The following is a 15,001-nucleotide window of genomic DNA, read 5'->3' as shown; positions in this document are numbered from 1 at the left end:
TGTTTGTAGTAATATTTTCATCTGGTAAACTGAAGACACAGTAAGTCTCAAAAACTGCACTAAAATATATCCTGTCAGAGACTGAGTAGACAAACCACAGCCTGGGAGATATCTTTGCCAAAGACATATCTGCTAATGAACTGTTCTCCAAAATATGTAACAAGTTTTAAAGCTAAATAATGGAAAAAATGTACAATCAGATTAATAGAGGCCAAATGTCTGGAGAGACAGCTCACCAAAGACAACAGGCAGATTTCACAATGGGCTATTTCATAAATATAAAGTTTTTCTTTTTATTTCAAATTTTGGTATGGGAGCAGAGAAGTCAGTTTTCTGGGGTAAATTACAAATTATCACCCTGATCCATTTAACCCCAGTATTAGTGAGCATTATTAAAATAATAAGAGAGAGTACCCGGCCAGAGACGGACTTGGCTGCCTTGCTCTGCTCAAGGATGGGTTCATATAAACAAGGTATTGCCATGACCCTCCACTTAAATGAGTTCCGGGCATCTGGCCAGAGCTGAGACAGACATGGCAGGTCCCACTGAGCCCTGTGACTTTGGCTTTTACATTTTCCCCTCACTCAGTCCCTTCCGGTCTTTTTTCCTGTTTCTCAAATTTATGGAGCCAAATTCCATCCAAAAGGATGTTTAAAATAAGATCCAAACAGTTTTCTGAGTCACAATAGATTAATGGCACATTTAAAGGCAACAATTTGATAATTTCTGCCATATGTGTATATCCGTGCAACCATCCATACTTTCTAGAAAATTCATTTTCCCTCTCTACCCCTCTGGCTTTGTACCCACAGCAATGCACTGACCTGCTTTCCATTACTGTGGCTGTGTATGAATTTTCCAGGATTTAACGTTCCCTTTTATGTTGAACCTATTTCATTTATCATAACGATTCTGAGGTTTGTCTGTGTGATTACCTGTAGCAATAGCTCGTTACTTTTAATACTTTACTTAAACAGTTAGTCAGTATTGGGTAAGTAAACCATAATTTATTTATTTACTTAGTTATGGATACCCAAGTTAGTTTTCAATTCCTGGTTAGCAAAACTTAAATGTCTGCATTTGTAAACAAGTCTGAACATACATATGTCCTTCTATTTCTTCCAGACAAACATCTGGAGAACTGACTGGGTTGTCAAAGACACTTCAGGTTTTCACAGACTGTCAAACTCGTGTAAGTGATTAAACCATTTTGTATTTCCACAGTTAGTGTGTGAGAATTTGAACAGCCGTAGGTCTTTGTCAGTACTTGGTACATGCAATCAGTTTGGTTTTAATTATTTGAGAAGGTGTAGGTGGTAACACCATTTTTAATTCATTTACCACAGATGGATAATGTTAAACGTCTTTCCCTCTACTCATTTAACAGGACTTCTGTTGCAAATGTCTCTGCATATCTTCCAGCCATTTCCGAAAGGAGCTTATGTATTTTCTCATCACAATGAAAAGCTCTTTGCATATTCTACATAGTCTATGCTTATGCAGCCTGGCTATCACACGGTTATATGCTTTGCAAATGTTTCTCCCTAGAGTATAGCATGCCATTTTATTTTCTTACTGTCTTTTTAGAATATCTCAAGTGTGATAAAATGTCCTGTATTTTATGTCAGTTTTGCAGATTTAGGTTTTATATTTGGATCTATGACCTGTTGCAAGTTAATTTTGTTTTGTTACTTTTTGTTTGTGTTGAGACAGGGCCTCATGTAGCCCAGGCTAGCTTTGGACTCCTATATACTCATGGATGGCCTTGAACTTCTGGTTCTCCCACCTCCACTTCTTCAATGCTGGGGTGACAGGTGTGCACCATTACACTCAGCCTTGTGTGATGGCAGAGACTGACACGAGTGTTGTGACATTTAAGCAGGTGTTCTACCAACTGAGCTACACACCAGGTCCCAGTTTTGTTAATTTTCAATAGTTTGTTGCTAGAATATAGGCGTAAAATTAGATTTAGTGTCTTCTATCCCAAAGCTTTACTTGTATTTGTCCCCCGCCCCCCCCAGCGCTTTTTTTTTCAAACCACCTCAAGATTTTTCTATTCGAGTGCTCGGTGTCACCTGCAAACAACGCTTTTTTCCCCTTCGCCTGCTGCTTCCTTTCTCCCCTACCTTGTTGTAGTAGATAGGTGCTCTGCTCCAAAGCTCAACAGCACCAGGAGAGCCGACCCCATAGCTGTTTATCTCAGGGGGAGTCATGCGAGTTTTATCACTGTTGTTCGCGCAAACTTTTAAGGGACCACAATTAAGGGACATTGAGAGTAGCCATTCGGAAAATTTGTGCCGTAGAATGATTGTATTCCTATTAAATCTGTGCTTCTTTTAAGGTTTGTTTTTTCTCCATTTATTCGTGCTTTACAGCGATGTCAACTTCTGATGAGCTAGAATTAAGGAGGGGCTAGAGAGGCGGGTGAGAGGTAAAGGACATGCGCAGCTCTTGCAGCAAACCCAGATTCAGTTACTAACATTGACATGAAGGCTTACAGCTACCTGTAACTCCTTACATGAAAGAAAGAAAAAAAGAAAAAAAAAACCAACAACAGTCTATACACACAAATAAAAATAAATATTTTTTTGGGGGGGGGGATGGCCTATGCTTTTGTATTTTTTTTAAAAAATTTACATGTGTAAATATATGTCTGTATTATATGTCTGTGCACCACACATGTGCCTGGTGTGCACAAAGGTCAGAACAGAGTTCTGGATCCCCTGGAACTCACGTTATAGATGGTTGTGAGCCATCATGTAGGTGGTGGGAATTGAACCCAAGTCTCTGGAAGAACAGTCATTGAATGCTCTTAACCACAGAGACATCCCTCCAGTGAAAAATAAATAAACCTAAAGACAAGAAGAATAAGAAAAAAAGCAATGGCGTCTCCTGGCTTTCTTTTCCTTCTTCAGAATTTTTCTATCTCAGGTTCTTTGAATTTTTCTGAGTACTTTAGAACTGCCTTGCCAATTTCTACTGAAAATGATGGATACGCTTGTGAATGGGAAGAAATTAAAAAGAAAGACCTATCTGGGGAGGAGTCATTTGTGAGAAACTAGTTTTTCAATCCACAGATACACTCATATTCCTTAATTTACTTAGCTCTTCCCCAGCAGCCTACAGGGATTTTCAGTATATATACCTCGCTAGTTTTTATAAGGGTGAAAAAAAATCCCCCAAAGTTTATTTCCTCAGTAATATTTTGCTTATAGATAGAAATATAATTGAAATTTTGTATTTTTTTAAATCCCAAAGCTGGCTCCCAAGAGCTTTGTATAGATGTGATATAATTCTATGAATATTTTAAGAACAATGTCAAAGTTCATCCTGAGGAACAATCTCCTCCCTTCTTTGATTCTTTTCTTACCTTATTGCATTGGCTCAGACCTCTAGCAAACATACAGTAGGAGTAATGGGATAAGATACCTTAGTTTTGTTCCCAACTATAGGTATGTATTTAACATGTCATCATATTATCATACATGTGATGTTAGTTGTGACCTTTTGACATATGAGTCTTTATTTTTATTTTTCTAAGTTTTTCGAGACAGGGTTTCTCTGTGTAGCCCTGGCTGTCCTGGAACTCACTCTGTAGACCAGGCTGGCCTCGAACTCAGAAATCCGCCTGCCTCTGCCTCCCAAGTGCTGGGATTCAAGGCGTGTGCCACCACCGCCCGGCCATATGAGTCTTTCATAAGGTGACATTTTTCTATTGCTTACATGCCTGGACATGTTTTGTTTGCTGGGTAGTAATCATGACTGTGTTGGGAATTTCTGGTAAGTGGCTAAAAGGAAACAACAAACACAAAAGAAAATATCTAGGTTTTCAAACTAGACACAGATTGGAAAATTGTGTTTCAAAACCATTGAAAACAGTCATTTCTTGGATTTCTTTGATGCACACAGATTTTGGCCAGCTTCTAGTTTTCACTCTTTCTTACTTCCTTTTGTTATGGCTTAGACAACCACATATGAATAAAGATGAGGAATCGGATTTGAATATTGAAACTCAGAACAATAGAACTGAAAGTCAGCATGGACCAATTTATTCTGAATTAGTGTTGTGAAAGGCATATTGTCATGTGTAAACTGTGTATTCTATTTGTGCTAAAAAATGCCTGAATCAAAAACACCATTGGCCTCTTCTATTAGGAGAGTTAAGACAAACATTTATATTCTGACTTGAACTTTTGGAGACCAAGAGATGATGTTAGGACCTTGTAAAAGCTGAGAATTTTCTTTCTCAAAGGCCCATGCTTGAGCTACGCCTGTGGAGTGTGGAACAGACTCCAAGCAGTTGATACCAGCAGCAAGAGTGGTACAGTTTGACCTTGCTACACCTGAAGGGTCATTTCCCAAAGCCAGCTTTTGCTTTTTGAGGCTGTTTAAGATATGAATATGATATTCTGTTCCTTTGTATCACAATGGAGCCTTGTGCTTTTCACACACTGATAAAAATGAGACAACCATTCTATGATGAAGGTTGGGAAGTAATCACTCTGCTGATCAGAGAGAAGCCTGGAGGTGAAGGATGGGAACTCAGGAGGAGGGGGGCCAGGAGGAGTAAGCTGTTTCCTTTTTACAGAAAATGCTTCAGAACGAGAGTGGAGACAATGTTTTTGCACAAATAAATTCAGAGAATGTTTAGTTGACACATTTTTTTTTTTTTTGAGACGTTGGATGAGAAGCAGATGGAAGGTGATGTTAAATCCTGTCAGATATGAACTGCTATGGACCCTGAGTATGCACGTAAATATTTAACTAGGAAAACAGTCACAAGAAGGCTTCTTGGGAGTAACCTGGGAAACAGGAAGCCACAAATTACAGGTCTGAAATTTACCATGCACGGTTTGTGAGTTCAGCTAAGTAGAACCGAATGAGGAGACTGGAGATTTTATAAATAGCTCATGATTTCGGCCAGAGGAGAAAAGGGGAAGGCTTAAGAAGGAAGTTAGTATACTCCATTCCAGTTCCAGTCAGTCCATTCAATTATAGGCAGAGTACCAAGAGTGATTCGGTGGGGATTTAGGCATACTCTTCCATTTCAGGTGGACTCATCATGACTGTGTACAGGGGGAAGTGGTGGGAATCATTCAGTTAGAATCTAAAGCTAGTCAACGGGGCAATGTTAGGTCTGTTGATTCATCCTGGGAAATAGGAGGTGAAGCAACTTGTCTGATTCACAAACACACATGTGTGCACACACATGGATACATACATATCAGCCTACACAGAAGCACATGTGCCTGTGCACCCTCACGTGCACACACACACACTCACTGCCAACACTCTGGTGTTAGACGTGTTCATCGGTTGCAGATGGCGAGGTAGAATTTTGTTTATGGGTTGAATGGAGGGCAAGGCTCGAGTGCCATCAAATGCATTTTACATGTAAATTGTGTGTTGTTAAGGAACAATCTGTAGCTTAAGGTGGAAATGAAATCGGATTGTGCCTTCGTCATCCCAGGCTTCTCTTCTGGAGGGGAGGAGTTAAATGCTCCATTTTCTTATTTTTATTTTCAAGTTTAATTTCAGGTTCACCAAAACAGTGTCCTGTGGTTATCTCCTGTATCCCACATTGCATCATCAAACTATGGCCTTCATATAGTGATGTGGGTGAACCATGCACGTTGGCACTTTTATGAAACCCACATGGTCACCAAGAAAGGATATTTCTCATTGTGCGTGTTGCAGTCACCTGTGTCACCTCTTCTTACCAAGGAGGACCAGTGCTCTGATTTTTCCTCCACTCAAGTAGTCCTGAAGGGATGAGAGCCTGCTGCTACTGTCATCTCAGAACATGTGCTCTTAGGTGTCTGGCTTCTTGGCTCACTGTGTGCAAGGGCAACCTAAGTTATCAGTCGCCCGAGTTATCAATAGTAGCTTCTTTCCATTTTTCAGCGTGTTTCTTCATGCAAATCAGTCACGTGATTTCTTTCTCTTGATGGACATTTTGTTGCATCTAGTGTCAGGGTATTTAAAAGAGCACAGGCCAAGGTATGTATAGACATCTGTATATACAGTTTTCCAAGTTGAGAATGAACATTAACAATCTCAGTCCATAACTGTATGGGCTCTGACATGTATGAATATAGGCAATATTAGTTTGCTTAAGGTAGTTTCATCCCTCCTTCCCTCCTTCCTTCTTTCCCTCCTTCCCCCCTCCCTCCCTCCCATGGCCTTCTCTTCCTTCTCCTTTCCCCTGCTTTGTTGGGGGGGTCTGAACCCTGGATATCGTGTATGCTAGGCAATGCTTTACTACTGAGCTTCTTGCCCAATCCTTATTGATAGAGTTTATGTAGTCTTTTTTTATTTGTGTATTGGCCGTGTCTCCAGAACAATCCTGAATGGAGATGCTCAGTGGTCAGGCTGCATTCCCCGGTAGTGTTGCTGGCTCACTGGTGAATGTCCAGTCTTGCACCAGTCACTATGATGTGGGATGGAGTTTTAGTGACGTTAATTTTCAGGAAGTTTCCCAGTTCATATATTTTTTGTGAGACTACTACATTTTTATTTGATCACAACTGAGTGTTGTATTTTATCAAATGCTTCTTTTGTATCTACTGAGGTGATCCTAAAATTATTTTCTTTTTTTTCATCATTGGGCAAAATTGTACTGATTGTTTTTTTATAGGTTAAATCCGCATCCTGGGATATATTAGCTTTTAGACATATCGCAGGATTTAACTTGATGATATTATAAGATTTTTTTTTGTATGTTAGCATCTATTAGGGTTATTTGCTTATAGTATTACTTTCTCAAAATTTTCTCCTGATTTTGGTAACAGCATTTCTTAGTTAAATTGATACATCTCAGAGTTGTCCCAGGGACTCTCATTTAGGGGATTGCCTTGATCAGATTAGCTTGTGGTCATATCTCTGGGACACTGTCTAATTGATGTCAGAGGCAAAGTCCACTGTGGGTGGCACCATCCTTAGGCAGGCATCCTGACCTGTGTAAGGAAGCTAGGTGCACACAGGATGAGGAGCAAGCTAGTCAGTAGCATTCCACAACAGTGTCTGTGTCAAATTTCTACCCCGTTTGAGCTGCTGCCACTCACTCGCATATCCATAAAATTGCCTAGTTCTATAATATCTCTTCACGTGAGTCTTTAAATTGGTCCAAATATTTCCAAGCAGACTTTCCCAATGGCAGTTTGTGTGGAGCTGCCATCATATCTGTAGCAGAAGGGGACAGATTACAGAGCAGGCAAAGGAAAGAGGTTCCAGAGGGCTGCAAGGACGTAAGATGTAGTTTGACTTTATCACCAAGCTCAGGTGAAGCTGCTCTCAAGAGATGGAGAGGCACTAGGTACATAATCCACATGTTTCTTTATTTGTATTAATTGCATTGTTTAGGAGAAACAATGTCACATAACAAATGTTAGCTTTTTTCCTCTTCTGTGACATTACGAAACTCTTCATGTAAGGTGACTAGGTGTTTCCTAAGGGAGTTCCTTTTTTATTTGCACACAGTGACATGAGAGCTTTGTCCACAGAAGCCACATTGCCATGTTTAATAGTTATTAGTATAAAAACATGCACTACTGTAAACCAGACAATACATTAGACACTGTATTATAACTCCTAGCCTTTATGAGTGAAATGCATTGGAAGGCGTCTTCTCTCTTGCTGTCTTATAGCAGAACCTGCACCTCCAAAGTGCTCACTAGCTCATCCTCATGTTCAGATGAAATTCACCTCAAAGACACAAAGGCACAGCAAGTTTTATTAGTTCATGTGACTTTTCGAACAAAACAGCAAATAATACCTGGGTTCAAATCTATATTTAAAACCCTTTTTAAAATTTTATTTATATTTTACTTATTACTTTATATTCTACTCACTGCCCCCTCCTTGTCACCTTCTCCCACAGTCCTTCTTTGTAAAAACCCTTTCTTTTTTTTTTTTTTTTTTTTTTGGTTTTTCGAGACAGGGTTTCTCTGTATAGCCCGGGCTGTCCTGGAACTCACTCTGTAGACCAGGCTGGCCTCGAACTCAGAAATCCGCCTGCCTCTGCCTCCCGAGTGCTGGGATTAAAGGCGTGCGCCACCACCGCCCGGCTTAAAAACCCTTTCTTAATCAACTCTAAAACAGACAAATCAAAACAAAGGTAGGCTTTTTGGAAAAGGGTCATATTCTGTCAGGATGTCTGAAATGGAGAAGAAGCATTACTCTCTCTTATCCATGAAACTTCTATTAGTGGAGGGGCAAAGAAGGTTGGCTTTCAGATAAGTTTGTGGATACAAAGATGGAGGAGTAAACAGTAAACAGTTAAAGTTGAGACTTCGTTCTTTGTATATTTTGGATATTAGCTCTCTACCTGATGTAGGGTTAGTTAACTTGATACATCTCAGAGTTATCCCAGGGACTCTCATTCAGGGGATTGCCTTGATCAGATTAGCTTGTGGTCATATCTCTGGAACATTTCTAGATTGCTAATTGATGTCAGAGGCAAAGTCCACTGTGGGTGGCACCATCCTTAGGCAGGCATCCTGACCTGTGTAAGGAATCTAGGTGCACACAGGATGAAGAGCAAGCTAGTCAGTAGCATTCCACAACAGTGTCTGTGTCAAATTTCTACCCCATTTGAGCTGCTGCCACTCACTCGCATATCCATAAAATTGCTTAGTTCTTCTATAATATCTCTTCACATGAGTCTTTAAATTGGTCCAAATACTTCCAAGCAGACTTTCCCAATTGATATTAGCCCTCTATCTGATGTAGGATTGGTAAAGATCTTTTCCCAATCTGTTGGTTGCTGTTTTGTCCTATTGACAGTGACCTTTGCCTTACAGGAGCTTTCCAATTTTATGAGGTTCCATTTGTTGATTGTTGATCTTAGAGCATGAGCCGTTGGTGTTCTGTTCAGGAAATTTTCCCCTGTGCCCAAGAATTCAAGGCTCTTCCCCACTTTCTCTTCTATTAGAGTCAGTGTATCTGGTTTTATGTAGAGGTACTTGACCCACTCCAGAGAACCAAATCACCCTATTAAAAATGGGGTACAGAGCTAAACAAAGAATTCTCAACTGGGGAATCTCGAATGGCCGAGAAGCACATAAAAAAATGTTCAACATCCTTAGTCATCAGGGAAATGCAAATCAAAACAATCCTGAGATTCCACCTCACATCAACAGAATGGCTAAGATTAAAAAGGTGACAGCAGATGCTGGTGAGGATGTGGAGAAAAAGGAACACTCCTCCATTGCTGGTGGGACTGCAAGCTGGTAAAACCACTTTGTAAATCAATCTAGCGGTTCCTCAGAAAATTGGAAATAGTTCTACTTGAAGACTCAGGTATACCACTCCTGGGCATATACCCAAAAGATGCTCCAACATATAACAAGGATACATGCTCCACTATGTTCACAGCAGCCTTATTTATAATAGCAGAAGCTGGAAAGAACCCAGATGTCCTTCAACAGAAGAATGGATACAGAAAAATGTACATTTACACAATGGAGTACTACTCAGCTATTAAAAACAATGACTTCATGAAATTCAGAGGCAAATGGATGGAACTAGAAAATATCATCCTGAGTGATGTAACTCAGTCACAAAAGAACATACATGGTATGTACTCACTGATTAGTGGATATTAGCCCAAAAGCTCAGAATATCCATGATATAACCCACAAGCCATATGGAGCTTAAGAAGAAGGAAGACCAAAGTGAGAATGCTTCAGTCCTACATAGAAAGGGGAACAAAATAATCACAGGAGGTGAGGAGGGATTGTCCTGGGAGAGAGGAGGGGGTGGGAAATGGGGGGCAGGGTCAGGAATTGGAAGGGACAGGAGAGAAGTACAGAGAGTCAGGAAATCAAATAGAAATGTGTGGTAGTGGAGGATGGAGAACTGGGTCTAGCCACTAGAAAGTCCCATACACCAGGGAAGTAAGAGGATACCTGGACCCAAAAACTTCATTAAAGTCTCTTGGGAAGGAATTAAGCAAATACCCAACAAAGGGTAGTTAGGACCTGTAGAGACTATCTTCAGTAAACAGGCATGGCCCCCAGCTGAGGAATGGGGCCACCCACCCATCTCAAAATTGATAACCCAGAAATGTTCCTGTCCAGAGGAAAGACAGGGACAAAAAAATGGAACCATCCAGAGACTGTCCCACCTAGGGATCCATCCCATATGCAGACACCAAACCCAACACTATTGCTGATGCCAAGAAGAGCTTGCTGACAGGATCCTGAGAGGTTCTACCAGCACCTGACCAATACAGATGCAGATACTCACAGCCAACCATCGGACTGAGCCTAGGGACCTCAGTGGCAGAACTAGGAGAAGGACTAAAGAGGCTGAAGGAGATTTCAATCCCATAGGAAGAACAATATCAACTAATAGGACCATCCAGAGCTCCCAGAGACTAAACCACCAACCAAAGAGTACACATGGAGGGATCCATGGCTCCAGCTGCATATGTTGCAGAGGACGGCATTGTCTGGCAGCAATGGGAGGAGAGGCCCTTGGTCCTGTGGAGGCTCGATGCCCCAGAGAAGGGGGTGCTAGAGTTGAGAGACAGGAATGAGTGAGCAGGTGGAAGAGCACCCTCATAGAGGCAAAGGGGAGGGGAGAGAAGGGGGATGGGATGGGGGCTTATGGAAGGGTAACCAGGAAGGGGGGATATCATTTGAAATGAAATAGAGCCTTCATTACAGTCTCTTGGAAAGCATTTAAGCTAATCAATCTCACCTTTGGGGTCCTTACCCTGGTCTCATCTCTTTCCACAGTCAGTTACTTCCCCCTGACATGCTTTCCCCTTAGGATGTGCAGGACAATTATTTTGAACCATGAATGACAGTCCGCAAATGCCTTTTGTCTTTTCAGCGGTGGAATCCTTGTGGAAAGGGTGTGTTTGCTTGCCTCTTGTTGCTATTTGTTAATGAGTAGTAGAGAATGCTGCTTCGGAAGGTAGCTCAATATGCAGTCTCACAGTGTGTCAACAAGAACCTCTGCTCTCCCTCCAGAGAGAGTAAGAGTTGGTGTGTTCCGAGCCAAGAAAAAGTGACTGTGGTCTGAGAAGATAGATTCAGTTTGCCCAGGATGACACATTCCATAACAGAATATGTAAATCAATGCATTTAACAAATGCACTGGTGCAGACATCAGGCAGGGGTTACAGCAAACCAGGGAGAAACCTCCAAAAGGTTTTAGATGCTGCCTGGTGACAGCCTTAGCTTTTGGGTTGTCAGAAATTAATATATTTCAAAGGTTTTACCTAATAGTAGGAAGGGTGCTAGGTGAGATACAAAGGCGGGTAATCAATAACAATTAAGACTTATTGGCTGAAGATGATTTTGATTTTGGTAAGCAATACTCAGCTGTATAAGATCTCAAGAGGATGTTCTTATCTGCTAACCAGCAGGCAGAATATTCAACGTAGGTGTGGCCTTTTCAGGCTGACAGCTTGTAGCCCAGCACTTCAGCACAGAAAAATAGCTTTACGCAGTCAGACATGCTTTTTAGTCTGTTTTGATGTGTGTTTGCCGCGGAGAGTGTGGTACAGGCTGTAGGGGAGACGTGGTGCATAGCGAGACTCTTCTCACGTAAGGATATTCAGAGCCGTAACACGGGGTCATTACCAGAGAGCGCATGAGCGAATGCGCGGGCATCTGGAGCCAGGACACTGGCCCTATTTTTAGTTCCTTTAAAAGTAAATGATGGGTAAAAGTGAAGTAAATGAGCCACGTTGGTGTCCTTTCTCTTAAAGTTATGTCATAAAAATTGGAATGACTTAGCAGGCAGAGAAAACAGAAAAACTACGGTGACCACGTGACAGCAGGAGACACTGCTGCTTTCAAGTTCCGAACAGGAGTTAGAAAGACTTGCTAGTACTGTTGGGTCTCCTTGACTTTGAGACAGTGATAACAATGTTGAAGGCGGTTTTGGCATTTGGGTACTGTAGAGTTAAAAACAAAAAAGGAAAAGATAAAAAAATAAAGGAAACAAATGATTAAGCCCCCACTACGGGGTCTAATGCCAACTGGGTAAATTCATGGGACTGATGTCTCCCAGTCTTTTGAAACACTGTTTCATATTGCATATATTATGATATGGTATTACATTGATTAATTTCACTTTATAGATGAGGAAGCTGAGATTTGGGGTGAATAGCAGTTGTTCCAAAGTCCCTCAGGTAGCTCAGGTAGCAGGGTCCAGATTATTCACAGTCTCTAGTCCGTATTGCATGATCACAACCGAATGAGACAGATAAAGGGCAGACGAAAGAGGAAGTGGGGAGTGTGGTTTTGTCTCTTCTTGAAAATGACAGTGTGACCCAGATTTCTGATGGAAATATCTAATGGTTGCAGACTGGAGGGCTGTGAACATTTTAGTTACTGGATTCAGGAGATCTTAACTCACTGGAGGCTGTCGTCAGCCAAAACCCAGGATAAGCTGGAGTCAGTGTCTAGACACGGGAGTAAGGTTTGCCTGGAGGATTTCTACAGGAAACCAAGTGTCATGGAGTCTTATTCACTGGGAAGTTAGCTTTGATACACACATGAACACACCAGCGAACCAGCAATTCAGCAAAACTGTCAACAAACAAACAGAGACATATTGACGACGGAAAACCACAAACCATAGGAGCCCGACCATCTAGTAAACTCGGTGGTGTGTACTGACACTCAAAAACCTGCCCCATTCTCAGTTAGCTATGATCCTATTTCCTAACCACAGCTCTACTGGGATAGGGGAGGCAGTTTGGTATGAAGAAGAGTGGGGGAGAAAAGCTGACTACTCCAAACCTCAGCCAGGGAAGGAGACTCTGGGAGAAGCTATCTGCTCCAGAGCTTAGCTTTATATCTGAAAGTAAATGGAACAGAGAACCAATTGCCTTCAGGGTGATCTTTCCAGTGAACTGAGCCCATTGGAGAGTCTGTATCTCCATTTCACTCTTATCACTGTAGTTCCAATCAGGTTTTACTACTCTGGATTTCAGACGAGATACTCTTGGAGAAGGTGAACCTAGGCCACACCTTCATGGGGTGCTCTTACCATGAATACATACTGCCTTTCTAAATGTCCACCAACATATTCACAAAGCATAGTGTCTATCCCCAGTCCCAGCAGAGACCACTGTAACAGCACCTAAATGCTATTCCAGTGTGTGTGTGTGTGTAATCAGACTGTCAGCTTTTGTTTCAGTTCCTTGTGTTTCTGCCCTACTACAATTGTGCTTAAAAAGTGTCAGGATGTCTGATAAAAATGCAAAAGAAGCCTGACACACAAAAGGAGGGAAAGAAAACGAGGGGACTTAGATAATTTGCAGACTATGCAGAGGGATTTCAAAGGATGTGCAGCTTCTCAGGGACATTTTAACAGGGAACCAAATTGGATTGTTTTTCTTCTGAGAACAGAATTGTTGATCGAAGTTTTACAGGGCTCTTCCATGCCTCTTCAGAAGCTGCACATGTAAACAGAAGCCATAGAAGTTGTAGCCTGTGGGCTACACCTAGCCTTCCATCACCAGAGAAGCTAGAACGCTCCTGCACCAAATATATTTAAGGGACCTTCAGTGATTTATAAGTAGGTGAAGCTGCCATTCCCTAGTCGTTTAGGTATAGATTTCAACTACAGTGGCCAGCCACCTATTATGATGCCACTTAAATGGTTTTGTGTGTCAGAAACCTAACTTCTTCTCTGCTCTTTATAATGAACGGGGCCTTACACGCTCTTCAGAATAGTGTCCTTCAATGCATCGGGCAAACTGCAATTTATTTCATGGAAAATGTGTCTAAAATATAACGATAAAAATATCCCATGAACCCATGGACCAATAGTATATATGATGGTCTGTTTTATCTGTCAACTTGACACAACCTAGAATGGCCTAGGATGAGTCTCAGTGAGTAACATAATCTTGGCACGTTGGAGCATCTGTGAGGGAATTGTCTTGATTGCCCTAATGGCCATGGTAAGATGCAGCCTGGCAGTGGGTGGAGCCATTTCTTTGTCTTGGATTGTCTAAGAGGAGATAAAGCTAGCTGCGCACTGAGCATGCATGCATTGTTTCTCTCCTCTGTTTTCTGTGGGTTCACAGGATTAGCCGTTTCAAGTTCCTGCTGCCTTGTCTTCCTTGCACTGATTGCCTGTAACTTGGAATTGTGAGCTCAAACCTGGCTTACTCTATGTCAGGGGTTTTGTATCTCAGCAAGAGAAATGCAATTAGAGCAATGTGCTTGTCTATTAACATATCCAGTAGCATATGCTAGTAGAAAGCCTAGTATCTTAAGATAGGTACATGTAAGCAGCTACCCCTGCAGAACCTGACCTGAAGGATCAGGTCACCCCAAAGTCTGAGAACAGTAGCCAGCCCTCCAAGAAAGCCTGGGGGTGCTGCAAAGGCAAAGCAGTAGTTGGTGAGACAGCAACATTCTAAGAAGCCCTTCCAGAAGATGAACGGCATCTCTACTAAACGGTTTGTCCACTGAACCTTTCGTCCCAAATGTCCAAGAGTCTGCTAGGCCCCTGGAAAGCAGTCAGTCTGACGGGAACGCCGAAGTGATTGGGAAACGGAAGAGGGATGGGAAGCCGAAGCAACGGGGACCTAGATGGAATCCCTCCAAGGAAGCTGCTGTCCCAAAGCAGAGCGCCCCCCACCCCCCGAGGGCGAGGACCCGGGAACACCTGGTGTGCCAACTCCCTCTGAAATCTGTGCCACACCAAGGCCTAGGACTGTGTTCAGTCCCTTGGGAAAGCCAAAAAGATACAGAAAGTAAAGCAGCAGTTATCAGAGCAGCCCGTCAAGAGAGCTGCTTCCCTGAAAGAAGATGCTGTCCCCAAGGGACCCTCAGCCTCCCACTGTGTCTCCCCAAGTTCCACCAGGCCCCCACCAACAAAAAGGAGGAAATCTATGACAAAGGGCAGCAGCCAGACTCTGTTGTCTTAAGTGGACTTGGAGACTCATTGACGTTGTCTCTGGGTTGGAACTCTTAGATCCTGCTGCAAGGATGGCCTCCCCGCCCTGTGCTCCTGCTGCAAGGA

At 42.2% G+C, this 15,001-nt stretch overlaps 2 protein-coding genes across 3 annotated transcripts in view; one reads left to right on the top strand and one right to left on the bottom strand.

Moving 5' to 3' along the window:
• The first annotated feature begins 1,163 nt into the window (after positions 1 to 1,163).
• The window catches only part of Ipcef1 (interaction protein for cytohesin exchange factors 1), a 142,576-nt gene continuing 128,738 nt past the window's right edge, over positions 1,164 to 15,001 (top strand). The window contains exon 1 of one of the 2 annotated variants that reach the window (XM_028764334.1): positions 1,164 to 1,193. The gene's annotated coding sequence lies outside the window, so the exon portion shown is untranslated. The remainder of the gene's footprint in view (positions 1,194 to 15,001) is intronic. The other variant, XM_028764333.1, reaches the window with a different exon arrangement.
• The window catches only part of Oprm1 (opioid receptor mu 1), a 251,578-nt gene continuing 248,133 nt past the window's right edge, over positions 11,557 to 15,001 (bottom strand). Inside the window, exon 6 of the transcript XR_003710973.1 lies at positions 11,557 to 11,658. The gene's annotated coding sequence lies outside the window, so the exon portion shown is untranslated. The remainder of the gene's footprint in view (positions 11,659 to 15,001) is intronic.

The sequence above is a fragment of the Grammomys surdaster genome, unplaced genomic scaffold (assembly GCF_004785775.1).
Source record: "Grammomys surdaster isolate TR1022 unplaced genomic scaffold, NIH_TR_1.0 143, whole genome shotgun sequence".
Taxonomy (NCBI): domain Eukaryota; kingdom Metazoa; phylum Chordata; class Mammalia; order Rodentia; family Muridae; genus Grammomys; species Grammomys surdaster.
The sequence above is the reverse complement of the archived record's forward strand: the minus strand, read 5'-3'. Positions and strand labels throughout refer to the sequence as shown.